Raw genomic sequence first — 27,768 nt, 5'->3', positions numbered from 1 at the left:
ATAGTTACAGGATTCTAACTTAATTGTTTAACAATTCACAGCAACTATACGAAGTTTAGGACAGAAAATAAAGATAATCACTGGAGCCAACTAGAGAAACTGGGGGAATTTAAGTAGGCACAATATAAACTACCCACACTGGAATTTGCCAAGGAAAATGAGACACTCTGGAATATATTTAATGATTATAACTGGCCAAGACATCAATTTTACATCTCATCCAAATGACAATTAAGGAACTTAAAGTTAATGTGATCAAGGTTGGATACTGAGAATAAGCCTAGAATTGTACCAGCACTTCTGTGACATGGTGTGAAAATCCTTCGGAAAATGGGTTAGCTAGGACAATCAACATAAGGAAACATCCTCGGTGTAAATCAAAGCTCCACTTTCTATCAGATTTGCAAAACAGTTAAACCCACTGAGGATCCAATCCTTAATGTTAACATATTAATTACATTTTAATCAAGTGATTGAAAATAATGTACACCTTTAAAAATTTGACAGAAGAGGACTACAGAGTTACAGAGTTTTATCTTTCCCCTGAAACATTCAAGCCAAGCATCAAAAACACAGAACCATTAAATTCAGGAGGACTTGGCAGGATACAGGCTCTTTGGTTCACTTTTAATAATTCTTCAAACAATTTTTCAGTGATATTGAACTAACTAAGCCTCCTCTTCAAGGGTAATCAAAAGGTTTATCCTTTAATACTGTGCGCAGTATTTCTGGATTGATGACTGCAATTCTGAATGTTGTCCATCTATTGCATGGTTTTTTTTCTATGTATGTCCAGTAGACCGCACCTGGTTCAAATCACAATGGTTGATTCCATTATACTTTTTGAGGCCTCAGAGTTGTGAGATCAAGCAGACTTTGCAATACTAAAATGTGTGTTTTCCATCAACAAATCTAACATATAAAGGGGATCCTTGAAACCTAACCTGAAAAGACCTTAGTCCTTAAAAGAGCTCTTGAATTGGCACATTGACAATACAGGCAATCAGTGTCATCTGAGTTTTGTGATACATACAGTCAAAGATGGTAGGAACTTTAGTTACTATTGGCTTAAGCTGAATTTCAATCAGCACAGAAGAGGTGATAAAAGTTCCACATCCTGACATAGCATCTACTTCACTCTCGGTTCCACCCACACACACCCATTTTTATTATTAATTAATTATTATTAGCATGTCATTATTTTCAAATTTATTTCACAATTTGGATGAGGGCAGGAGAAATTCAACTCCGCCTTTAAAAAAAACTTTTAGCACATTAATAATGAACTGCAGCTAAACAGAAAATTCTTCCCATTGAGCCATCTCATTGTTGCTTAAGATATGCGCAATGTGTCAGTTTAAAATAATTTATTCTGACCAAACTGAATGTGCAGCCTCAAGGTTGTTTGTCCTACTGGGAAAGACACGTAACAATGTGATCCAAATAGTATCAGTTAAGTGCTGTTTCAAGAATGACAGGTCTCAATTGCCTGTACAGTCTCTCGCAACAAAAATCAACCTGGAAATAATAAAAATGGGAGGGAAATATCCATTTTCCTAATCCACAGTGAAACGTAAGGGGCAATTTCATACAAACCCTGATCCTCGTCCTATTGAAGTCAATGGCCAACCTCCTGTTGACTTAAATGGGAGCAAGACCAAGCAGCCCACTACTTAACAGCTGACTTGTGCAATTCCATCTTCTTATAAATGCATCTGGGACAAATATTTTGGACTCGTGTATCCAAAAACAGACTCCCCAAACCATATTTTATTTTAACAGGAGCTTTAGGTGATCAGCACCTAGCAAATCAAGTGACTTGGGTAGCTAAATACGTATTTAAGAGTCTAACCTCACAGGTTTGAAACTTTCACCTCATTATGTTATATATATCCATACAGAAGGAGCAGAAAGAACTTTGGCTAGGCATTTACTCTCTCACTAGATAAGTGTTCTCCCCCCCTCCCTTTTCTAAACAAACCATCTGACGTTCTAATGAATACACCTTAGCCTGACTGCTCCTTGTCCTCACTGGCGTTAGTTTGTTCCAGTGTCTGAACTCAATTACATTGTATTTTCTCAACTACTGATATTACATTATTATCTTAAAGGAGAAACCTAATGTAACTGCTAGATCAAGGTGGTCTTATTGTTAACACACAGAACTAAGTCAGAAACTAATTCCTGGCTTCATCACAGACTTCCTGCATGACCATGGGCAAGCCTCACTTTCCCCATCTGTGAAATTAGACTAAGATGCTGTTCTATTGTGAAGCACATCAGGTTCCTCAGACATTGTGTGCTATAAAATATGAAGTATTATTACTAGCATGAAGCACAAACTCTCCCATGTGGCTAGGCTAGTGACATAAAATCCATTCATGATTATAACAGTAGATGTTATTCTGTCAGCATAAACAAGACCATAAACAAACACCATGAAGCAAAATATATAGTGGAACTGTAGTCAGCCAGAGAAGCAAGGACTCAGCACCTCTGAAAGCCAGGCCACTTGATTTCAGAACCTATTCATGAATTTAGGAGCATGATTTTGAGCACTCGAGTTTGAGTAATTGAGCAGAGCATTGCTTGTAAAGCAATACAGATGCACTGTCACTACAGACATGAAACATTTCTCTTCCATTATTCTGTTTTTCCACTTCCACTTTGAGTCCCAGCCTGGGGATCCAAGACCGTAATGAGTACGGAGGTGAGTTTCCATCTCCTTGGCTCTCTGTGTGGGGCCGAACAATGACCCCCTTGACTCTAAGTAATAATAAATGAGAGGCCTGATCTACCTGACAAAGTACCCATTGATTGATGTTTCAGTTAGAAGACATAATTAAGTTTCAAGTCTGTAACTCAAGAGACAATATCAGTTTGTGTGTGGTTTTGTTATTTTCTTTTTCAGATACCTAACTTTTAAAAATAATCCACATTGGTAGAGCACTTCTACTGGGCCCAACTCTCTACATCCTCTCTTCTGCTCCTGCAGCACAAAGGGAGCGGCAATCCTCCAGACCGATTCTCCTGGTATGGGGGAGTCTCCAGCAGATGTGGAGCTAACATGACTACATTCATGAGACCCCACAGGTTTAAGGCAGAGGGTGGGGGGTGTCTGGAGCACTATGCACTTCGCCAATCTCCAGCAGGAGTACGGTGGCTTGAGGACTTTAGCTGGCTCACACATTACAGCTGGGGCCCTCTAACGTCAAACAAATCCACAGCAGAGAGCCCAGGTAATGAGGCAGTTGCAACTGGCTCCCTGGTGGCCTTCCCCCATTCCTGTACCACATGAATCTCAGTGTCTGAGACAGTTTTTCCTAAATAATTTCAATTTGGGTTTTTGATAATTTGTTTCAGTGTAAGGGATTTTCCTGCCCTCACCCCGTGATGTTAATAAGAATGGACCAAAGGACACCAGCCCCAAATCCCTAGTGCATGAGAAAGAGAAAATGACTATCAGCAAAATGGTAAAACTGCTCCCCTCCCACCCCCATACATGCACAGAGTGCTGTCAAAATGTATGAGGTAAGCACATCAGGGAGACAAAAAAAGAATGTAATCCCTCAACAAGACGGATTTCTCTCGCTGAAATAAAATCTTCTGTATTTTGTCAGTACAGTATAAGAAAGTCAAACAACATCAAGCTCTTTCATTTGATGCAGTCAGACATATAGGTCAAATTAAAACAAATATACTGAGAAAATTTATTTACCCAATATACACATACATATATACTCAGTGTGCAGTTCTGATTTAAACTCGCACTGAGACCAGAAATAATTCCACTGAAACTACTGAAATTATGCTGGTGTATAACTGCCACAAGTAAGAGTTGTATCAAGCCCACAGTCTTTCCATTGTTCAATTGGTTTTCGTGGAAGTTTGTTTTTAATATGGAAGGGTTGATTTTTTTTTTTGGGGGGGGGGGTGAAACACAGCTCTTTGGCTTGCTTCTGTGTTTAAATTAACATGACCAAGCCCAAAGACTATCCATTCTATACACACACATCCACAGATTCTAAACAATAGAACAAAATACTCTGAAAAGAAAAGCTTGCTGGTATCTCAAAAAACAAACATGTTCTCAGTCACCAGTAACATCCAATTTTAATTTTACTGGCTAAAGAGAAAATAGCAAAACAAATAAATACTCAGTCTGTGCCTAATCAGATTACAGTAGGCTTTTATAATTTAAAAAGCATTATTTTCCAGTGAAGCCATCCTCTTCTGTGAAGAATCTTGGCAGCTTAATCCAGCAATCTGCTGGACTTTCACAAATGAATTGTGTTACTCTCATGTTTAGGCAATTAGAATAGTACCCCCTTTTTTATGGGTCTATTCACTTAATTAAATGAAAGATTAAGAAGCTGCAGAATGGAATGGTTTTCCACCATGTTTCCACATCTAGGGCCTCAATCAGTGAGGCACTTACATATAAGCCTAACTATGAGCATGTGAAGTCTCACTAAAGTCAAGACTTAAAATAAGGCACATGATTAAAAGCTTTGCTGAATGATAGACTTAGTGTGTTGCCACCTGATCTGACCATAACACAAATTATTTCTGCTCAATGTCTAAGGTTTATCATAAAACACAGGGTAAAATCCTGCTCTTATTTCACCTAGGTAACCCACTGATGAGAGGGCAAATTATGACCCAGAAATGGCAATACATTTAAGTGACTTATTACATCAGGTCATCTAATCAATCTCTGCTGGTAAGAATATTGTTCCCTACCATGAGTCTTCCTGTGCTTTTGTCCAGTCTAATTTTAAAATGTTTCAAGTAAGGAAGCCAGGAGAGAATTTACAGGCTTTCCAATATGTCAGAATGCTACTAGCAGTATCTAAAATAAAACAGTCAAAAGAATGCAGTAAAAAGAGCAAGCACAGTCTCTGCAAGGTGGAGTAAAACAATCATATAGCCCTGCCTGTTTCCAAAGTCTGTTATTTGTCATAAATGATTCGACGAGAAGAGGGTGTTCCACTCTATTACATTTTGTTCAAGAGTCTGCTATCCTGCCTTGGCAGTAAAGTGGCTTGACAGGTTGACAAAGAAAATAAAGACTCAGCTTGTTACCTTGTAAGCTTTCCCGAATGGATTTACATACCATAAGAGCTGATGCTGCAGGTACTGTATGTCAAACACATTAATTATAAAACAATGAAGGATTAAATTCCTCATGCAGAGAAACATGTGCTTCAACATAGGAGGATGACACTTTCATATAAAAGTGAAGGTCTTTGGTTTGTCTTTTGAGAAGCCTTAGTTTTATTAAGTTTAGAGATTGTGTAAGGTCAATTCATTGGTCACGATGGGCAGCAGAGATCTGTAGAGCTCTTCAGTATTTATAAATTATGGTATCCTTTATCCTTATTTGCAATGCTGTGAGCCATACGTGGGTTTTCCCCTTTAATTCTGTTGCTTCACTTTGTATACATGTTAGCATCAATGGAATTATGCTCACATTTGGAAAGGTGAATAGCCTCTCAAGGTTTCATAGATGAGAGAAAAGTCTGACCTTTCCCTTTATGTAAATGAGCATGCACACCACCACAGACATGAACACTTTCCAGGTACAGCTAATTCATTTCCAGATCATGCAGACAGGCATTTCTGGTCAAATGCTAATTGCTCTTCAGTTTTGAGCCACCACCTTTTTCTAATTTGTTTTTAACACAATGAAAGAATCCAACGTCACATTCTTCAGTTCGGGTTCACTAACGTCCTTGTAAAAAAGGCCAGAATTGTATAGTTTCTTTTTGGATGAAGGGCTTGGATGGGGAAAAAAAAAAAAGAAATGGAGTCCTACTTGAGTTGTATTTGCTAAGGCCACATCTACTCTACCCGCCGAATTGGCGGGTAGTGATCGATTTATCGGGGATCGATTTATCGCATCGAGCGTAGACACAATAAATCGATTCCTGATCGCTCTGCCGTCGATTCTGGAACTCCACCACATCAAGAGGCAGAAGCGGAGTCGACGGGGGAGCGGCGGCCATTGATCCCACGCCGCAAGGACGCGAAGTAAGTGATTCTAAGTTGATCTAAGATGCATCGATTTCAGCTACGCTATTCTCATAGCTCAAGTTGCATATCTTAGATTGATCCCCCACCCCCAGTGTAGAACAGGCCTTAGATAGGATTTACAGCAGAATTAACAGTATATTAAAAACAAACATGTAATCTAAACATTTTTACAGGGCACTTTCTTTTAACATTAATTAAATGTACAAAAATGGTATTTCTGGGCAAAGCCTCATCAATACAGGAAACGTCTGATTCTCCATTGCCCTGAACCTGTGCAGTCATTTACAAGAGAGCAAAATTGTGTAATATGCTAATAAATTGAAACAGTAGCAATCTACATATATGCTGCATTTACTTTGCCCTGGCTTAATTGATTACACAAGGTGTAGAGCAAGAGAAAACCTGTCAATGCAATTCACAAAACATAACACTCATGATAATTATGGACATCTGAAGATGCTTTGGCACAATTTTAATTATACATAAACAATACAGTGTATATTTAGGTTGTATTCCTTTCACAGCATAAACATCAAGATAGTGTATATATTGTTTCATACATTTATTATTCACCTAGTTATATTTTACTGTTTCAATGGTGATTAACAGGAGTGGTCATAGCATTACATACGTTACGTAATAAATTACCGGATAAGTGTTAGTAGCCCTTCATTTTTCTATTATGTCCCTAACTATCAAATCTGGACTTAGCTGTTTAATATGATAATAATATCCACCAAACCACCCATTTTATGTCCCATATAGAAAGGTACTGTAATGACAATAAGCCCATTGAATGTTATTAATGTTCCTGCCTTACATGCATTAATAACCTGCTTATAAGCTGCTTTGTAACCAGGGCTCATCCACGATAGTATTCATCACCCTTTATTATCACCTGCTTTGAATGCTAGAACATCTCATGGGACAAACATAGAAATGTACGGCTGGAAGGGACCTTGAAAAGTCATCAAGTCCAGCCCCCTTCACTGAGGCAGGATTAAGTAAACTTAGACCCATCCCTTACAGGTGCTTGTCTCTCCTATTCTTAAAACAAAACAAAAACAACCACAACAAACACCCTTCAATGAGAGGGATTCTACATCCTCCCGTAATGAATTAAATTAAATATTGATAAATAAATCAAATTTATTTATCAAATAAATAATTGATAAATAAATCAAAATTATTTATCAAATAATTAACCTTAAAATTATTAAGGTTAATTGCCCTTATAACTAAAATGGTAACCTAAAATCTCCCTTTCTGCAGATTAAGCCCATTACTTCTTGTCCTATCTTCAGTGGATATGGAGAATAAATTGATTGCTGTCCTCTTTATAAACAGCACTTAACATATTTGAATATTGTTATCAAGTCCCCACCAGGCCCTTAGTCTTCTTTTTTCAAGAATAAAGATGCTCAGGGTTTTTTTAAAATATCATAGGTCAGGTTTTCTAAACCTTTTATTTTTGTTGTTGCTCTCCTCTGGCCTCTCTCCAATTTGTCCACTTCTTTCCTAAAGTGTGGTGTCCAGAATTGGACACAGTGCTCCAGTAGAAGCCTCACAATTATCCTGCGAAGCTCAGCAATGATCTCCCATGTCTCACATACAACATTCCTGTTAATACACCCCAGAATGCGATCAGTCTTTGTTTTCCAACTGCATCACATTGATCACTCATTCAATTTGTGATCCACAACAACCCTCAAATCCTCTTCAGCAGTACCACCACACACACACACACAAAATACACCTCTACCCTGATAGAACGCGGACCTTGGGAGCCAAAAAATATCTTACCGTGTTATAGGTGAAACTGCGTTATATCAAACTTGCTTTCGCCTTGACCATTTCCGTTATTAATACAGTATTTGACACAAGAAGTTTTATTCTTGGTGTTGCTTTAGAAAGGACTCATCTGATGTTGTCCTTCACATCAAGCCCAGGGTCAGAGCTCGCAGCCGCACGCTGGGATCAGGGCTCGCAGCCCGGCGCAGGGGTCGGGGGTCCCAGCGCGGCGCATAACCAGGTCGCAACTCCCAGTTTGAGAACCAATGTTGTAGAGAAGACAGAAAACCATTTTTGCTTTACCACGTTATATCCGAATTTGTGTTATATCGGATCACGTTATATCAGGGTAGAGGTGTATTAATGGGCTTTTTTAAGTACAAGTAGATTTCGCACTATTAAATGAAGAGACCTGACCTGGGGATTATAGGAATGAAAAGGAGAAGCTCAGGTTGTTGCGGTGGGCATTTTTTTTGTTTTTCCAAGCATATTTATAGCCCTTCTTCTTGGGAAAATAACCTTGAAAATAACTGGTACTAAGCAGAATGGTGTGATCATTATGGAAAGGAACCAACTTTTGGGGGGCAGGGAAAAGAGTGGTGAAAAATTGATTTGCATGTTTGCCTAAAAATGCTAAGGCTGACTCTGAAATAAATCCTTTACTCAAAGCAGGCTTGTCAGAGCAGCTTTTTATTCTGCTGGAAACAGAGGCATTCAGAAAATCAGCATACACTCCTCTGCACACTTCCAATGGTAAAAGGAGAACCATAGAAATTGGATCTAATGATCATGTAGTCCATTTCTCTGTTAAAGCAGGATTGTTCTGTACCATGTATTTTCCAGTCCAGTTTAAAATTAACATACTAACTGGTTTTCAATTCCTGAAATAAACTAATGCTTGCATCAAACTCATGGCCTCCCTATGAGTTACCGAATATTCAGGAGGGTTCATAAATTAGAATCCTTTGCCCACTTACTCTCCCCACAATTTTACAAATACATAAACATTCAGTACATGTATGTACTTGTCTTAAAAATGTTAAATCTAAATACAAATATAAGTCTCTCTCACACACCCACAACAACAAGCCCCTAAGCAATTGGTACCCAAACTGAACATATTGAATGCATCCAAATTATATAAAGCAAATTAATTCATAAATAAATCTGTTTGCTTCCCTTCCTCTCCCTACTGACATGCATATACAGGTGAATACTAATTTTCTCTACTGGAAAATTACTGAGAATGCCTCAGTGAATACCCCCCCCCCCGCCCCCTTCAAGCACAAAAGGTTATTTCCATCAGTTTTTCAAAAAGTTTGATTAAAAAATCCTGGATGCTTACACAATTACATAAAAACTACACTGCACATTACAAAAAAAACCCCTGACTTTTCCATAAAGTTTAAAATTATAGCTGTCAGCCCAATCAAGGAGAATCTCTCTCAGATATGCATTGCTGGCCTGTTTCCACTAGCAAATTCCTTATTTGTCTTTCAACACTGTTGCTGTTGCACTGGTGTTACCAACCATAACAGTGAACTAAATGTAGCCATTTTTACCATCACGACATCTAACGGTGCTCTAAACACCTGATCTACAAACTATTTATGTCAATGAGTTCCCATTGATTTCAGTGGACTTTGGATCAGCCCTGAATGCTTGGATACCGCGGTGATGGATGGAGTATAGGTACAAAAATAGCATCCAATCAATCCCACATTCTTTAAATCTCATATCCTGCCCTCTTCCTTTAACATTCATAAAAACTGCAAAAGCAGAAAAGAGCCCTGATTTTCATTCCACAGTTGCCCCATCTGCCTGTGAAATCACAGAAATACATGCATGGCCCCAGTGGCCAACTTTTCAATAGTTTCTTCCAATAATTTTCTTATAGTGTTTACATGCAGGATATGCCATAAGAAACAGAATATGAACTGAACAGATTGCATTTCTTCAACACCATTCACCACAAAGTCCCAAATCTGACAAAAAGGCCTTTCTCCCCTGCGACTCTCCAATGTAATCTGTCTTTACAATTTGTTTTTAAGCGACTCTGCAGCTCTCCAGTAATTTAAAGCACTTTAAAAATGATAATGCTGTCACCTGAAGAGTACATTTCTCCACTGTACATTTCCCAGAGTCTCAGTGCAAGTAAGTGAAATGAAGTCAGGTTCAGCTCAAGAGCAGTTTCCTGGACATAATGTATAATAGGTCTGTAATATAAAACTAATAATTTCAAAAATTGTAGTATAAAATCTCCGTGAGCGAGAAACAACAGCTGTTCCTTTAGTTGGCTTAGTTTTATGATTCCTACACCTTTTAAAAGGCAACTTGCTAAGGTAAGAACTGGACAGTAATTGAACTGTTTCATATTAATTGTGGATGCCCCCCATATCTCTATATCAAACATTTCTTATATGCCCCTGTCGTTTTTTCCCTCTCAGACACAGCTGCCTCTGTTTCCCAGCTGAAGCCGACAGTCTCAAATATGCACTAAAACACCATGCTACTCTGGCTCCCACCTCAACTGAGCCTTTTCACAGTGTTGCCTTCTTACAATCCTAACCACACTAAAGTTTATTGGGATTCTGAAAAAAGAGAGACCCACCCACGCTGAACAACAGTACTAGCTGTCCTTTCTTCTGCAAAGACATTCTCCTGAAATGGCCAAATGAGTGAGAGGACAGAGTTAGTCAAGTTTCAGATTTTTTCTGAGCTGTGACAATTCTCCAAGTCCAAATCTGAACCCAACTTCTGAACCAAAAATGGAGGAAATTCTACCTTTTCCGAAAGCAAGCAAGCTCCAAAAAGGCAGTAGATGAGAACAGCAAGTTAATATCACCCTAAATAAGCCATGAGAATGTTCAGCCTTGTAGATTTCTTTTGTGGAAAATAACTGGAGCGGGGTTTCTTGGGTGGAGAAAGATGTTGGAGACAAGACTTAGGAATGGTTAGGAAATAAGGTTCTAATTTCCAGTTCTGAATCACAGAAATAGGTCTTTACAAGGTTTAGCTCCATACTGTGGTAGTTGAATCCAGAACAAGCATTCCAAATTCAAATGGTCCAAAGGCTCAACAGTGTTCAAGTCTGCGTTGTGTTCATCTCTAGCTTTAAGTATGGTCAAAAGGTAGCTTCAGGCTAAGAATTTCATTGTTTGTTTTATTTATTTTCCATAGTAGAAAGTCTTAAAAACAATTGGTATTTTCAAAATGATTGCCTTGTGTTTAAAAAATTAAGTTGCATAAAGATGATCACTTTTCTAAAGGGCCTTGTTAAATACATTCTGCCAGCTATGCATGGTAAAGCTGTTTGAAGGGCAAGAACAAAAGGCTTGATCTGATGAAAATATCTTGATCTTAATGCATTTATGCGTATGAATGAGATAGACGTGATGAAGTTAGAGCTCATGGGGTAGGCCAGTGGTTCTCAGTATTTTCCACTTTACCTGGGGCTTCCCCATAAGCAACACTTCCCATCTTGCTGGGACCCCTCCAATTTAGCAATATGGGAAGGGCAGTGTGTTTATGACCCCCAGGGTGTGAACCCTTGGTTTACACTACCACTTTCTAAAGGAACATCTATTTCTTAAGTGAGTCTGTAAACGAAACGATTTCAATATGGAGATATAATAATGTCCATCATTAGATGACCAAGTAACAATATAATAATGAATGGAACTAGGAAAAAAGACCAAATATCCTGCTGTTTAAAGAAATAAAACCAAAAAGCAAGCATGCTAGAGAAGGGAACTCCTGCCAGCAAGCTGCTGAGAAGTACCTCAGACACAGCACCCTGAGAAGGGACAACCAGACCAACAGGCTGAAAAGCTTACAGAAACCAAAGGAAAGTAGAAAGCAGCTCAGGGCACAGCAGAAGTTGAGTACTTTTGCTGCCTGACTGGTTTAAGGGCCCTGAACTGGGACCCAATTGAGTAGGCAGGCCTGGGGTCCACCAACCAACCCCTGAGAGATTTAAAAACTGAGTTTTCCAGACCTGCTGGGCATCAGAAACAATTGACCGTGCCAAGAATAAGGGAAAACTTACTTGCCCTAGCAGGACTCAGGCAAGAGGAACTGCCTGACTGCCCCACCAGATTGATTGAATATTGGTCGAACTTTATCTGGCCAAAGGGGGAGATGTAATATAGCTACACCAGCTCACACTCATTTAGTGTGGACAGAGTCTTTGACCTTAGAGAACAGCAGCTTTCATAAGAGTAGAGATTAAGAAAATTGACCTCAGAAAGGGGCAATATGACAGAGGTCTATAAAATCATGCAGAGTGCAGGGGAAAAAAAAAAAAAGAGATAACGCAAGAGCTAGGGGCCACCAAATGAAATTAATAGGCAGCAGGTTTAAAACAGTGCTTCACACAACACGCGGTCAACCTGTAGAACTCCTTGCCAGGGATGTTGTGAAGACAAAAAATGTAACTGGATTCACAAAAAGAATTAAGGAAGTTCTTGGAGGATAAGTTCAACAATAGGTATTAGCCAAGATAGTCAGGAAGGCAACTCCATGTTCTGTGTATCCCTAAACCTCCGACTGCCAGAAGCTGGGAGTGGAAGATGGGGATGTGTCATTAAATAATTGTTCTGTTCTGTTCCTTCCCTATGAATCATCTCGGACAAGCCATTGTCAGAAGATAGGATTATGGCCTACATGGACCATTGGTGTGACCCAGTATGGCCATTCCTATGTTCTTATGCAAGAATAAAGTTATAGTTTTCTGAGATGTCCAGAAATAGTTGCAGAGTCTTAATATTCGACCTCTCCTACAGGAAGGGAGTTCTGTTTTGTTTTTTTAACCAAAACTCAGAGTTATGTAATGGAATTCACCATGCAACATTCAAAATCTAACACAGGACTGCTAGAATTAAGGTTTCCAGATTATATTTTTACACATCAGAATATTAGCCTTCAACTTTCAAATACAGCTACAAATATACTGAAATTGACCAGAGACAACAGACATCAGATTGGAAGAGTGTCAGACAATCCTAATGCTTTGTTCCCAAGCCAATGATTGGCATTGACAAGGATCCTACAGGGTGTTGTGAAGCCTATTCTTCTGGATTGAACAACGTGTTTTGATTATAGCTGCTACCGGTGAAGGAACTGGCGGGGGGGGGGGGGAGAATATAGTCCATTATAATAAGGTTAGCTTTGGGGGAGAAAGGAAATGGCTTCCCCTCTGCAATTTGTTTCCTCCCCCATGCAAGAAGAAAAATCGCCACAAGAAAAATTGATGCATTTCTGATCATAGAACTTTGAATGGCCTCTACCCCAAACCCTAAATTGTCCAAATTCACTACAAAGTCAGCCCAGTTTCACAAACCATTTGGTGAACCTATATTGTAAGGAAACCCAGAAATGAGCATCTGGTTTAAAGGTTTCACTTTGTGAGGACACATGGCATTTCCACAGAGCCTCATGGAGGGGAGTATTATTATCCCCATTTTACAGAATACAAAGTTTAAACAACTGTGACACATTTAGTGACTTGCTCAGACACCATGCAAATCAGTGACAGAATCAGAAATAAAACTCTCGTCTCCTGACTCCTTCTAAATATTTAATACAGCTAGAGTGTTAAAATTTGGCAGAGTCAAAGGTAAAAGAAAGCTAACTCACCCTAACTTCCCTGCTTTGATTATTTTTATATATCATTTAATAAATGCCATCTTCGGATTCATAATACTAATTACAAGTGCTTTGCCTTTACAGAGTCCCTTTTATCTGATGATCTCATGCGAAATGCTATATAATTAAGATGTTTTATAAAATAAAACCAAATAGTTCTGTATCTTTTTTCTTTAAGATGCCCCAACTTCAATGCATTTGATGTTTACTGAACCTGCTAATATTTAATTGAAAAGATAACTGTAGCAATATTACAAACATGAAAAATCAAAGCAAAAGAAATGAGCAATGTAAAAAAAAAAAATAAAGTAAAAAGTGAACTTTTCCATACTTGAGTTCTCCTGTGGTAACACAGGGTATAAAAGACTGGAGGGGAAAAAAACACTGGACCTGAAGTGCTAATTATGGAGCCATAAAAATAAATTTACAACATTATAAAAGTGTGATATTACTGCCATCACTGATCAATATAGATATGTGATTGCACTTTGGAAAGCCAGAGAAAGCCTGAACCGAGAGCTTCTTTGGCGGCTCCATCAATTGTAGTAAGGAGAATTTTCTTAAGTTTTTTTCTTAATTTGCAAAAAAAAAAAACCAAAAAAAACCCCTACATACACATAAATCCCCCCGCCATCATAAAAATAGATTTTTCACTGAAGTGCTTATGTGGACAAAAATTACCCACAAAATGATTACCTTTTTGTGACTGACATAGTGGAAGCAGCTCAGGATTTGTTTTCTTCACCTCAGCAGCACATACATTTTATTTTCCTCACACATTTGATTAAAACCCAAGTGACAAGTGCATGGCAAAACCCATATGGTAAGCAAGCTCTCGTATTATCATTATGTTTTTATTAGTTGTAATTCTCCAAGCTCACTAGCCGAGAGCAAGATTTTTTTTATACGTGTATATATATATATATATATATATATATATATACACACACACACACACACACACACACACACACAAATGTGTTAAATTTTGAGAAATCAAAGCAAGTTATCAAGATAGGAAATATCAGTACTCTTTGAAAATGCAAAATAAGGCAGATTTTAGCATGTACAAGCATACATTCAATTCTATAGCCCAAGATCTGTCCTCCTTTACACCTACACCATTTCTGTTCAAGGTATAGTGCAATTTATGGCACCATCTTGACTCTAAGTATAAGAAGATAAAATGAGAACTTGTGAGAGAGATTCATCCATGATCCCTCCTAGAAGGGATCGATTCAAAGCCTATTCAAGTCAATGGGATTCTTTCCATTCACTTTTATGGGCTTTGAATCACGCCCCATAATATTTACATGCTACCATGGGAGGTGCTGAGCAACACCAGCGCCCTTTGTCTTCCCTAGGGGATGAGAGTGGCCAGTCCTTGCAGGACTCGGCTGCAAATCTGAGAAGTTTATCAGCAACTTCTGTAGTTTTATATTAAAGGCAGCCATTATTACTAATTGGTTACTAATTAGTAATAATTGACGTTAATATACTGCAGCAACATTTATGTGGAAGTATTGCTAATTATTTTACAACATACAAGTGAGTCTATGAGTAGGTGTCTTTCCCAAACTGCTCTAAAGTACTCAATGTTAGTATCAGAAGTCACAACCCACCCATGTCCCGCTTTATTAACAACTAATTCAACATAAAACCATTAAGTTCCTCTGAAGCCTTCTCCCAAAATTTGGCTGCTCCTAAGATTCGTCCACACCAAAGCCATTTTTCTAACTTTACTCCATCCAGGCTTGAGATTGCTAGCAGGTGTCATGCGGCACAGCCAGCTTCCGTGCCTATCTCCAAGATGGATTATTAAACTAACCCTATGTTGCCCTAATGCAGCATTTGTCCATTCCATCACAGTGCCCAATTCAAGGTGCTGATCGCCCCCCAATTCCCAGTGAAGTCACTGGGAGTTGCATGTGCTCAGCACTTTGTAGAGCCGCTCATCATGTTGCAGTCACAGGCCCAGTATTGCCGATCACTCCATACACATTTCAAATGCAGCCACTTTTGGGTTGACACAAACTCATCACAGCGCAGAGCAAGTCTGCACAACAAGTTGAGGCAGAAAGTGAAGAATACTGTAAATGCATCTTTCAAACTGCAGAGGGAATTCAAGTAGCTGGAATGTAATTACTAGAGTTGGAATTTAGCCAGAGCGCTGTATTAACATCTTTTATGAAAAAAGTATCATAACGTCTTAAATGTCCATAAGAGCTAAGAACTTTCCTCTTACAACTGATCTGAAAGATAGTACCTTCACTCAGACAATGCCCACACTGCCACACTGGGATGCTGGCTTGATAGAAATTGCAATGGAAGAGTAACACCTAATGAATCATCAAATGCTTCTTGTAGCACTATTCATTTTCCTTGGAGGTCTCACAGCGATGTATTAATGGGTTTAGATTGCAAACTGATGGAACAATTGCACAAGATGTTATAGCTGCAGGTCCTGATAAATCCCCTCATTAGAGCATCTCATCTGTCTTTCACTTTCCCTGGGACCAAAGGAGTAACTACATGTGTATACACACACACACACGTGTAATTTAAGAAGTAGTTAGCATAGAACTTTGATATGCCAGGGGAGGGGGAACATACACAAGCTGGGAGAAGAGGCATACAATATAAAAATTCCAAACTGCATGAGATCAGCAGGCCAGAGAACCGATATGTGAGTTTTTATGATGAAAGCAAGCACTTCAACGGAGGCTAACAGCACAGGGAATTTTCTGGCCAATTAGTGATTAGAAATATAAATACAATATAGTAAAATTCATCTTAGAAAAAAGACAAGAAAATTAACTTGGGAAAAATAAACCAAAATGTTGATATTCCAGTTAGACTAAAATTCACACATGTGTACAGGGGCAATTTAAGGACTGTAGTACACTTAAATCTCACTTAAACCTTATTTTCATGGGGACGAATGTCACCCCTAGAAAGCTGAAAAATATCCAATGGAGATAGGGGATGACGAAACAGATGGTAGTTCACTGTGTGACAGAGAAATACCTTACTCCATTATGACAGGTTTCAGAGTAGCAGCCGTGTTAGTCTGCCACAAGTACTCCTTTTCTTTTGGCTTACTCCATTAGGAGTCCCATAGTGTCAAGAAAAGCCTGATGATTTTTAGATGCATATACAGAAGCATCAAGTCAAAGGAGCAACGTTTTTCATTTTCTTCTGCATGTCACTGGTGAAGCCTCATCCAGCACAATACATTTGGATATGGGCTCTTTATTCCTAGAAATATGCAAACAAACTGGAGGGAATTCCAGGAACAACAATTACCAAATGACTGGGGACACATTATGAGAAATAAAAATATGTATGAAGTAGCTTGGTCAAATAGTGGCCAAGAAGGATAGAATAATGGTCTACAAGTATCGGAAGTGTTTAAGTGCGAAAGATGGAGAAAAGGGAGAGACTTCCCTGTGATCTCTCAAAAAGGTGTTTGAGAGAGTTCAGCAGTGATGACACCCACACTTTTTATCATTCGTATTCATAGTTTGCATATCTGACAGCACTTTACAGAAGAACAAGCCACATACTGCACATAAAAAGGTCATCTTCCTCCCAGAAATACAACCTTTTCTAAATAAGAACATGGCAGCCATTCTGGAAGTGCAGGCAATGTTACAACACAATTTATGGGCCAGGAAAAGAAGAAAGCTATAGCAGTTTAAAATACAATAATTTTGTTAGGAAATTAAGAATCATTAACTTAGATCAGAGTTAAATCATTGTAATGCAATCTGTTACGATAAACTGTAACTAGGGCTACAAGTGAAGACAATTACTGTAGGTTCTTAGTACAAATCCATGCTGGTATACCGAATAAACTTTCGCCTGCTAACTATGCAAGCCTGGTATAACCCTATTTAAAATCCATTTATTGAAGGATCAGTTTTATTCAGGGAAATTGATCATTTATTGAAATATAAACCTGAATGAAATTTATTATACACAATGTTAAAAAAAATCAAATATTATCTGGCCACTCATTTAGTGTATAATGAGATTTAATGCACATATTGCAGGCATAACACCACAACATTGGAAGATCTTTGAAATTTCATTGTCAAGCTAAACTCCTCACACTTACATTTACATCCAGTGCAAATTTTGCTGTGAAGACAGGACAGGGTATTTAGTTGTGTTTCATTGACCAGATAGTTCAGTAGTGTCAACAGAAATGATCACTATACTTGAAATTACATTATGTGCAATTATGGTGCCTGTCTACTTGGCCTGTTGCTGCCACAGGAATAGTTCTTTTGCCATTTGGAGATGATTAGATCTAGATGTGAAAGAGAGAAAAGAGATATATACATTTGCCTGATTTCAGATTTTATTTAGTTATGAATGATTTCCTTATGACACTCTTTGAGCAATCATATGCCACTTGTTCCACATGATGCACTATGATAAAATTCAAAGTTTGTAGCTTTGCAAAGTGAAAAAGCATCAGTCCAATTCTGTACCCTCCCAGTTGGGAACAGAATTGGGACCGTTTTGTATGAAAACTCTTTAGGGCCAGATTCTTCCATTTTACTCATGCTCAGTAGCATGACTCCTCAAGTAGACCTACTGAAATTAATTCTTCTAGAGCGGCATTAAGGTTGCAATTTGTTATACAATTCATTGTAAATAAGATTTATAGCACTATATAATTAACCTGAAGAACCACTGACAAACAAGAAATACAAATAGGGTGTTGTGATGGGGCAATATACCAGGCCTTTGTGACCCATTTCTGGAAGCCCCACTGCTCTGCTGCACTCCGCAACAGCTAATCAAGGCCCAGCAGACAGAAATAAATGGAGCTGCCTGCTGGTAGCAAGATCATTCCTGGCTGGAGCCAGTGGAAGGAGGAAGGACGTTCTCTAGGCCACAGATCATTTCTGTTCACACTCAAAGGCAGGAGTGCAGGACAAACCCTGATGAGTCAACTGTGGAAAAGTAATTAAGCCCAGACAGGTAAGAAATCACTGTAGTTATAATTGATCATCAAGAGCAAGGAACATTCTGTTTGAGTTTGTTGTACCCTGGAAGGGGTTTGGCCTATGACACCCAGTGGGAGGAATGAGCTACAGAAGACCCACAGAAGCCAACTGATAGACTGCAGGGGGTTCAGGAGGTCAAGAAAATGGCAGAAGTGAGTGCAACCCACCACAGGTGGAATTCTCAAAAGCACTCAGTTTTGGTCTAACTTCTCCCACTGAAGTAGAAACAGAGTTTGCCCAACACTGAGCATTCTTGAAAATTGCACCTCTAATATCTATATGCTTGGATTTTTCCACTGTCCTTGAAATGGAAGAGAATCTTAATGTTGTGAGTAGCCCCCATCAAAATCTAGAAGAGAACTACTTGTGGAATAAGAATGTGAGGAATTAAAAAAAAAAAAAAAAAAAAAAAAGAAGAGGAATTTGAAATAAAAATCCACCAATGAGAAGATGCTAACAAATTAAGGACAATCAGAGCAAACCGCATATTTCCTCCTCTTTCAGTCCATTCTAACTTTGTATTCAAGCATCAAAGGATGTGCACATGTATGTGTGTATGTATGTATACAAAAACACACATTCATGAAATCACTCATTTATTTTAGGATCCCAGAATTAATTTTCTTATAGCTCTAATTTTGATGCATTCACCGAAGACCCCAAAACCTCAACAACTTCTTGAAACTCAGTCCACATTCGCTGAAAGGTTTGCTAAGGTCTGCGAACCTATCAAACCAATCTGGGCTGATTAACGTTTCTACCTGGTATGAGTACATAACTCATTTTCAGAACAAAAGCAGGTGGAATCATGGTTTCTTGCTGAGTTTTGGGCATTTCTTTGGTACGAAACTCAGGGCACCGTGTGAGCCAAAATGCTTAAAAGGTTTACACCAAGGCAATAACTAGAAACTGAAGCAAGCAATTTATTCACAATTCTAGTTCCAATGAAGTGTGTTAGTGACTACAAGGCTGGTAGTGGCAGCCTTCACTTGGAATTCCCATGCTTTCCTCAGTCTAAAATTATATCATTAACATAACAGTAAATAGTTATTTGTATTGAAAGTATTTACCTTTCTGTTGTAAATACTGCAGAGGAATGAGGATGGGACTGGTCAGCTAGGAGATGCAGACGGGATTGGGAAGGAGGGAGAAATGGCAGGGATATTACTAAAAGGAGTTTAAGGTTACATTATTTTCAATAGATCTGCAGTGGAGTTGGAGACATTATCCAGGAAAGCTAAAGTCAACACAGTTGGTTTGCATCATAATGCTGTTGAACAATGAAGTACCGTACCTTCAAGCATGGATTAATGGGGGTTTCACTTTTAAGCACAGTATTTGACAAAATGAAGAGCTTGGCAAGGTGATAAGTATGACCTCAGACTTCCATTTAATCAAACAAATCTCTGCCTGGGGCTACATTTCAGCTGCAAAGGAAAACATGGTGCCCAACCCACTGTAGCGAAGCTAATCTGAAACCAAAAATTTACAAAATGTGGACAGTGTTTCTGCTGCCTATGACAGCAAAGCTGAAGTGCACGTGCAGCAGAACCACAGTAGTAAAGGTTACCGAACTATGGTACATTATGTGTATTCCCTGTGTTTATCAACAGGCATTTGTCATCTATGAATATTAACTAATTTAATAAAGAATAATATATCAGTTCTGTTAAAGTTACAACTGTTGATCATTATTACAAAACACCACAGTCATCCATTGGTGAGCAGAGAGTATTGGGGTCAAGGAAGTGATTGTGACTGGGAGAGAAGAAGACACACTTTCTATAGTATTGTCATCTTTGATAGGCATGTATGTCAACTGGATACAGGAAAATGAGTAGATCCAGTCACGCTCAACATGCATCCTATTGTCTTTGACTGCGTTGGTCAGACATGTTATCAACAAATTTTCTGTTTCTCCCTCCCCTATTTTTTATTTTAATTGCTGGAAAATGCTACTTATCCCATTGAATTCAATTGACATATACAGCAAGCTGAGGTCTCTTCTTTTAAAGAAAGATCAGACATTTTTAAAATCTGTGGCTTTAGTTTAATTGGTCAAATTTTTCCTAAAAAGAACATCTTGGAGATGGAAAGTATTTTTCTCTTTAGCTTCCTATTTTCCCCTTTCAACATGTGAGCAAAAATATGCTAGATAAGGGATAGTTCTGGTTGCTGGGATGTGCCTGCACAGTACATACATTTGTTTATAGTAAACATTGAAAGTGAAAAGCTTTTGAAAACTAGGCATACTATTCTCATTGTAGGTGTGGCTGGTGTTTGAAGGAAGAACAGACTCACATTAGCATCGTTTGGCCAAATGGCTTGGGTGAGCGGGGAACAAAAACAATAAATGGACCTCATACTTCCAGAAAGAGAACTCAGTTTGAAGTTCAGGAAAATATTATGAAGAAAATTGGCATGGTACTCAAGATGGCATTCATATTTGAACTATGTCCAAAATACAATATCAAGAATTTATATTCCTAAACCTCAATAAACAAATTGCTGAATATATAAGTATTAGGATTAACAAGGAAACCACACTTAAATCCGCCTGCCTTAATTTCAGTTAGTGTTAGAGTGGAAGGGCAGAGAAGGAATATACAATATGTATAGAAGAAAGTACAGTTCAATTATAAAAGTAAAAAGCCTGTTTGTCTCAAATTTGAGAAGAAGGGCTGAGCTGAAATTTTTATAAGATATATATACTATTTGGATTATGGTTTATCATTACACAGTTAATTTATCTTTTAAATGGTGTTTTGTCCTCCTGGTCACATATTAGAAGTAGGCTGATTTACAATGAACCAAAGTCCTAAATAGAAAACCTATAGACTAACAGAAAATGATAATTTTCTTTGTTTTACTTCACCATATATAACTTATATTTATTGCAAAATCTTTTCCCTACTATAGAATTCTATAGGACAGTAAAATACAAACAAAACGTATAGAAGGGATATCATCCTCTATTCAACTCTATACATTTCTAAAATCATTTCTGTGGAATCCTATTGGTTTAATCCCAGTTCAGTTGTGTGCAAACTTATTGTAACTATAGAATTTTTATTTTCACTTGCAAAGAAATGTAAGAGAACCTAAATTTGTCACGTTCATCTAATTTTTATGGTGTAGTGATTTTGACCTACAATGTGTTCACAAAAGTTTCACCAGGCCCCTGAAAACTTAAGGACCAGAGCCTCAGCTGGTATAAGTCAATGTAGCTCCAGTGACATCACTAGAACTATCGTGCTTTAAGACATTTATTCAACTGGTGTAAATGAGTACTTCAGGAAGTATCCCTAAGAAGGCACTATACTAACAACGGTTGATACACATCTAAGCTTAGGCCTCATGTACCAAGGGCAGTTCCCTTCAGGGGAAGCAATGCCACCTTGTACCTTCCCTGCGGCCACGACTAAGAACAAGTTAAGGAGATTTTTAAACCTCAGCCACAATGAATGAAATCAAAAGACAATAAAAGGTAAGTTGCCAGGGTTTTGGTTAACATAGACTTGAAGGAAGACTGAAATTGTAACCTACAGGGAGAGGCTGTCCAAACGATGGATGGAATGGAGTCACACAACTACACAGAATAGGAGAGACTGCAATATCTATTCTATAACAATCACATTTCCTCTTTAATCCCCTGGCTTCAGGAAAGATGACAGGCTTCTAGACACCCCTAGGTTACAGTTATGATAGAGGATAAATAGGGAAATCGATTGTACTTCAGACTGTGGAATCAAGAAGCAGAGATGAGTTGGTCAGCTTTGGACAATTTTGGATACCTACAAAAAGGAAGAATACACTCTATATTGTAAGATATGCATAGAGAAACATCCACCAGCTGAAACCAACAGCACAGCTCTTTCTAACTTAACCACCAGGGAGAAGGTGGTTCTCACTTTGATTCCTTGGTACACTTGCTTGCCACCTACAAGGAATCACAAGGTTTCCAGTTCAAGATCCGGCTGCATCAACACGATCTCCCAGTAAATTCAGGATCAAGAATATTCTATTTAGAAAATCTAAACAGCTATATATGAGAGACTCAAACTTTACTACTTGCCAACTTTAAACTGTGTCTACTGCCCACAGCTGCAACAGGGGTATACTTATGGGTGTGTAGGAAAACAATGTATTTTTTCTTTTCTATTTCTGTCTGTAACGAAGAAAAATTTTAAAAAATAAAACTTCATAAATTACCTTTAAAATGCTCAAACCCATGTTTATATGACTGGCAGATGTTACAGCGGAAAGATTTAGTCACGCACTAGTTATTGCGCTCATTAGAGGGGAAATCAGGTGAAATTTAATGGCCTGTGATATACAGGTCAGACTAAAGAGACAATAAAATGGCTAATAACTTAAGAGACCTCACGAGGGCTATGTGCCTAGGCTAGTGAACCTTTCAAGCAAACCTGGAGTATGTTTTGACCAGTCCCCTCCATCTCTCTGGGTGTCAAAGACAGAGTTTACATTTTGTGTGAAATCAGTGTTTTCACATGCTTTTGACCAGAAACCATGCTATAGAGTTGGTAGTCTTAGTCAAGTTTCACAGTATGACTATTCGTATTGTGTTCTAATTCTATTGGCTTAATCCATACTCAATTCCTTAAGACTTTCCCATATAAACACTTGCATAAAATCCCTACAGATCAGTCAACTGGAGCCAACAACAACAATGGAAGCCTGCAAGTGAGCAAGTGTCATTAGGCGAGGGACTCATAATTGGCAGGAAGAAGAACATTGTTAAATCATAGGGACGGAGAAGGCAGAAGAAGAAGAGACCGGGGAGAGAGCAATCCAATAATTTGCAAACCCAAATGTTACGAGTCTAGAACATGATAGCATTCAGGGTGTTATTTGTGCGTATTCCTGCTCCTCGAGTATTCCTGGGCATAGTCGGGAGGAATGACAGTTCCCAGGGAAAGAGAAACATTGGAGAAGAGGAAGCACAGGGACTGAAATCTTTTTCTTCCTTCTAAATACAATGTGTGTAGTCTCTGCAGACTGGCAAGCTTCACCTCCTAATTTACACAGAGGGAAAGCCACATATGCCTACCTTACAGAAAATGGAAAAACATCTTATTGTTCTTACGATCCTTTACTAGGACAATAACTACAATACCACTTTTTTCAAAATTTTTGTTTTGTTTGTTTTTTAAGTATATTGGGTCAAATTTTCACCTCAGTTTTTTTCCACTGCTTTTATATTTGTTGCCCCATTTACTTTAATATGAGCTGTACTGCATCTAAGGGCAGAGTTTGGCCCCTGAACAATTTAGTATTAAATTGAAACCATGTTATTGCATTGCTATTTTGACGTTGAAATTTTTTGATCAGAATTATAACATTAGGTGCTAATTATCAAAATAAAAAAAAAGTAGTACAGAATAGAAAATATAAACACACCTAGTACCTAAGGTTTTACATTTTAATGTCATTTTAAAAGGATATCAAAAACAACTTTTTGTATTAAATTCAGTTTAGCTTTACGTGATTCAAAGAGAATCAAAATGCTGTTGTTTCAACCAAAGAACATCTCCCTTTCTACAGATTTCTTGCTCCAAACCTCAAGAGAAAGAATTTCTCATCTCTCAGCAGCATTGTGCTAGTTACAATGTGAGCATTTAGAATCTAATCTCAAGTGGAATTAAGTCAATGGAAAAACTCAATTAACTTCTGGATTAGGCCCTTATAGCAGACTGGTCAATGCAATTACTTCTGGGCCAGACAGGAAGGGTTTGATATGGAAAAGCACAGCAGACAGCTGATGACAAAACTGCTCTCTGTGACATATTAGTATCTTTCCACATATACCTCCATCAATGTGAAAACCCCATTTTCTTCTGTAATGGTCATTTTGATTGCACAACTGTTCTGTGCATTCACTTTGCGTCTGTAGCCTCCATATTGAATTAAAACACATAGGAAATGTCAGGCGAAATCTTGCACTAGCACAAGATTAACAATTGAGGGTTGTTAAACCCTGATGACATTCCATTCAAATGGAAGCACCTCTTGGACAAAAAGAGCTTCTACACCCCAGAGAAACTGGTTGTTCCAGAGAGATTGGGAACCAGGCAACGGATTACCTGATCGGGAGACGGGGGAGGGGAGAATTTATCATCTGAAGGAGATTTGAGGATCACCAGAGTCATCACATGAAACAGGACAGTAAAAGGATGAGGTCTAATCAGAGCACCCTTCTCTCTCACTGACCAGTACAGGAAGGAAACTGGCTGCAGGGATCAGAGAAGAAATTCATGTTCTGAAGAAGCCATCAGCTGGAGGAGTGAGGTCCAGGAGGTAGGACTTAGAACTTGAAAGGACACTGATCAAAATCCAAAAGGACATTCAAGAGCAGTACGAAAACTGAGGCAGGGAATGGTGTACAGGTGTTTATCTTTTGCCTAAATCTGTATATCTCTTGTACTGTGTAAGAGTGATGCTTTTAGAAATGCTGCAAAATCTGTGTCTATTTGCTTCAACTGAAGGGCTAAACAATAAACCAGAGTATCTGCTAGGTGGAGTTCTGGGAAGGATATACCTACGCTTCCGAGAAGTCATGGAGCAGGAGGGTGGTCAGTACTGATCTTGGGGCCTGGTCAGCCCTACTCCAAAAAGGGTACCACAAAGTCTATGCCCAGAGAGTGAGCTTAGAGGCCAAAGAGTTCTGGATCTTACCCAGAGTACTGGGGATCTTAAAAGCACACAGGTCAAGTGTTGGGATCTAAATATAGCAGCCCAAATAAGGGGAGTGTGATTACAGCTGTGACATGCGCACAACACTATCATTGAAGTCTGCCCCATGCCTATTCTGCAGTAATATTTTCCCTCCACAGTTTATCCTGCTGGAAAAAAAAATCTTCAGACAGCAATTCCCAAATAAATTTCAAACATTCCAAACATCGGTTGCCCTCATTAGCAGCTTCATCTGTGGCCTCTCAAAATGTTAGCATTCACTGCTTGTTATTATCTGCAAAAGGCTGGAGTCTGACTTGATTTCGCAAAACATTTTAACAATTTGTTGGTTTGCATATGTGGGTATTTTTAAATATATCTTTGTAAAATGTTCCGTTATCCTTGGCCTCAGGAATCAAAGCAACAGTCATAGGGCTGAGGTTTTATCAACTTCTAGCTTCCAACTCCACCTGAAAGAGAACATTAAAAATTCACCTCTTGTTTTCTTCCTGAAGGCTTGCTGCCTCCTATTTGATTGCATTTCTTGAGCCAATGTAGATACCCTATGTTGCATGAATTTTGTCTCCATTCATTTAGGCACAGATTTTGTTAGGAAATAAAACATAGCACCAATAACCGTAAACCAGTGTGGGAGAAGGCATCCAAAGGTGGCTGCAACTTCCCCAAGTATGTGACCATCAGGAAAGTACAGTGCCCATTGTGGCCTCATGAAAAGGACCACCCCACCTCTCCCCCAATTGCTGCCTGTCTAATTAGGGAAAGGAGGCATTAATAATGGGCTACACTCTCCCTGAATGGAAGTGCCTCCCTTCCAGAAGGGTGGTGTTTTGCTGATTTTTGTCTCTTGTGAATTCTCAGTAGAGTTTATCTCAATTTATGTACATGTAGCATACCGAATTTTTTTTTCCCTTTGCAGTTTATCAACTCTGAACATGTTTCTTCCTGCAGTAAGTACAGCATTGCCTGTGCTCTGAAGTTTGGGAGGACCCAACATGCAATGTACGAAAGACAGATATGTAAATTATGCATGCACACAAGCAGCTGAAGCTGAACTGGAGTTTGGGGATAAAAAAAAAACCCACAAAAACAAAGAATCATATCAAAGTGACACTCCAGCAAGAGATGCATGTAAACGGCACTGTTCAAACATTACATTTTCTGTTAAGTGCTTCCTGTCTCATATAGCACACCACACAACACAGAATGATGTTTTTACACAATATGCAAACAACAATTATGGATCACAAAAGGGGCAATCACTTTTAAGCGAGAGTTGAACATCCTTCAACTTACTCCTGCTGTTGTTAGTGTTTCATGGTGTATGTGTGAGAAGCACCTCAGACTTCATTCTGTGTGACATTACTATTTTTACTGGTATGACAGTCACACTTAGAGATTGTAGCCCCATTCTGTGGGGCACTGTACAAAACCACACCAATCGAAGTCCTTGCACCAAAGGACTAGCAATCTAAAAACAAAACAAATAAAGTACATGTCATTACACCCAGCCCAGACAGGTGGAACTGACGGAGATTGACACACCCAAGGTACCCAAGAAGCCTGTGGAGGAGCTGGGAACTGAATCCAGCTTTACTGCATCCCAGCCTAGAGCATCAGCCACAAGCTATTCTCTGCCTCATGGGAAAGGCCCCTGAGGCTTGCACAAATGGCAATCTTTTCACTGAGACAAGGTGGGTGAGGCAATAACTTTTAGTGGTCCAATTTCTGTCCGTGACAGACAAGCTTTTGAGCTATCCAGAGCTTGTCTTCTTTGGATCTGGGGAAGGTACCTTTCCCAGACTTGAAGAAGAGCTCTGTGTAAACTCACAAGTTGTCTCATTTACCAACAGAAGCTGGTCCAAAAAAAGATATTACCTCACCCACCTCGTCCCTCTAATATCCCGGGGCCAGCACGGCTACAGCAAGCCTGCAGTCTTCTCATGTGAGTCATAGGACAAATTTCTTATCAGCAGTGCATTTTAAGTTGAACTATCACAGACTACTTTGTGAAATCCTTCAACAGCTATGTCAGGTAGCAAGAGTATGTTTAGCTTTTCTTCCTGATGACTAAAATTGGCATGGTCATGCCCACGTTGGGGAGTTTGATTCTCATTCTCGGCATTCATGATATTTTCACATTCATTATGGATTCCTAAGAAAAACCGGAACTGAACATACCTCCACCACACATCTACTTTTACAGCACTTGTTAGTTTGTAGGCATTGCCTGCATCAGCTGTTTCATGAGGAAAGTATATTTGGGTTTTTGATTTTTTTTTTTTAAAAGAAACTTTCATGCTTTACTTCACACTGTGAGTGTTGTTTATAGTACAGAAACTGACCTCTGCTGACATCAGGGCCCTAGTCCCACACCACTAAAATCAATGGGAGCTTTGCCACTGACTTTAATAGGCACCAGGTATCAAACATGAAACTCCCCCTCTGCTACTGAGGCAGTTTCTGCAGTGTAAACCGGACCCGAGACATAATATTATTGATGTAGTCAACACTACAGTACAATGGTGGTAAACTATTAAGATACTAATCAAACTGTAATTCA

The 27,768-nt window shown here is 38.8% G+C and overlaps 1 protein-coding gene across 1 annotated transcript in view; it reads right to left on the bottom strand.

Moving 5' to 3' along the window:
* GRID2 (glutamate ionotropic receptor delta type subunit 2) overlaps positions 1–27,768 on the bottom strand; it is a 1,023,637-nt gene that overhangs the window by 844,007 nt on the left and 151,862 nt on the right. The gene's annotated exons all lie outside the window — the stretch shown is intronic.

Source organism: Lepidochelys kempii, chromosome 4 (assembly GCF_965140265.1).
Source record: "Lepidochelys kempii isolate rLepKem1 chromosome 4, rLepKem1.hap2, whole genome shotgun sequence".
NCBI classification, from domain to species: domain Eukaryota; kingdom Metazoa; phylum Chordata; order Testudines; family Cheloniidae; genus Lepidochelys; species Lepidochelys kempii.
Note: the sequence above shows the minus strand (reverse complement) of the source record. Positions and strands in the feature narration are given on the sequence as shown.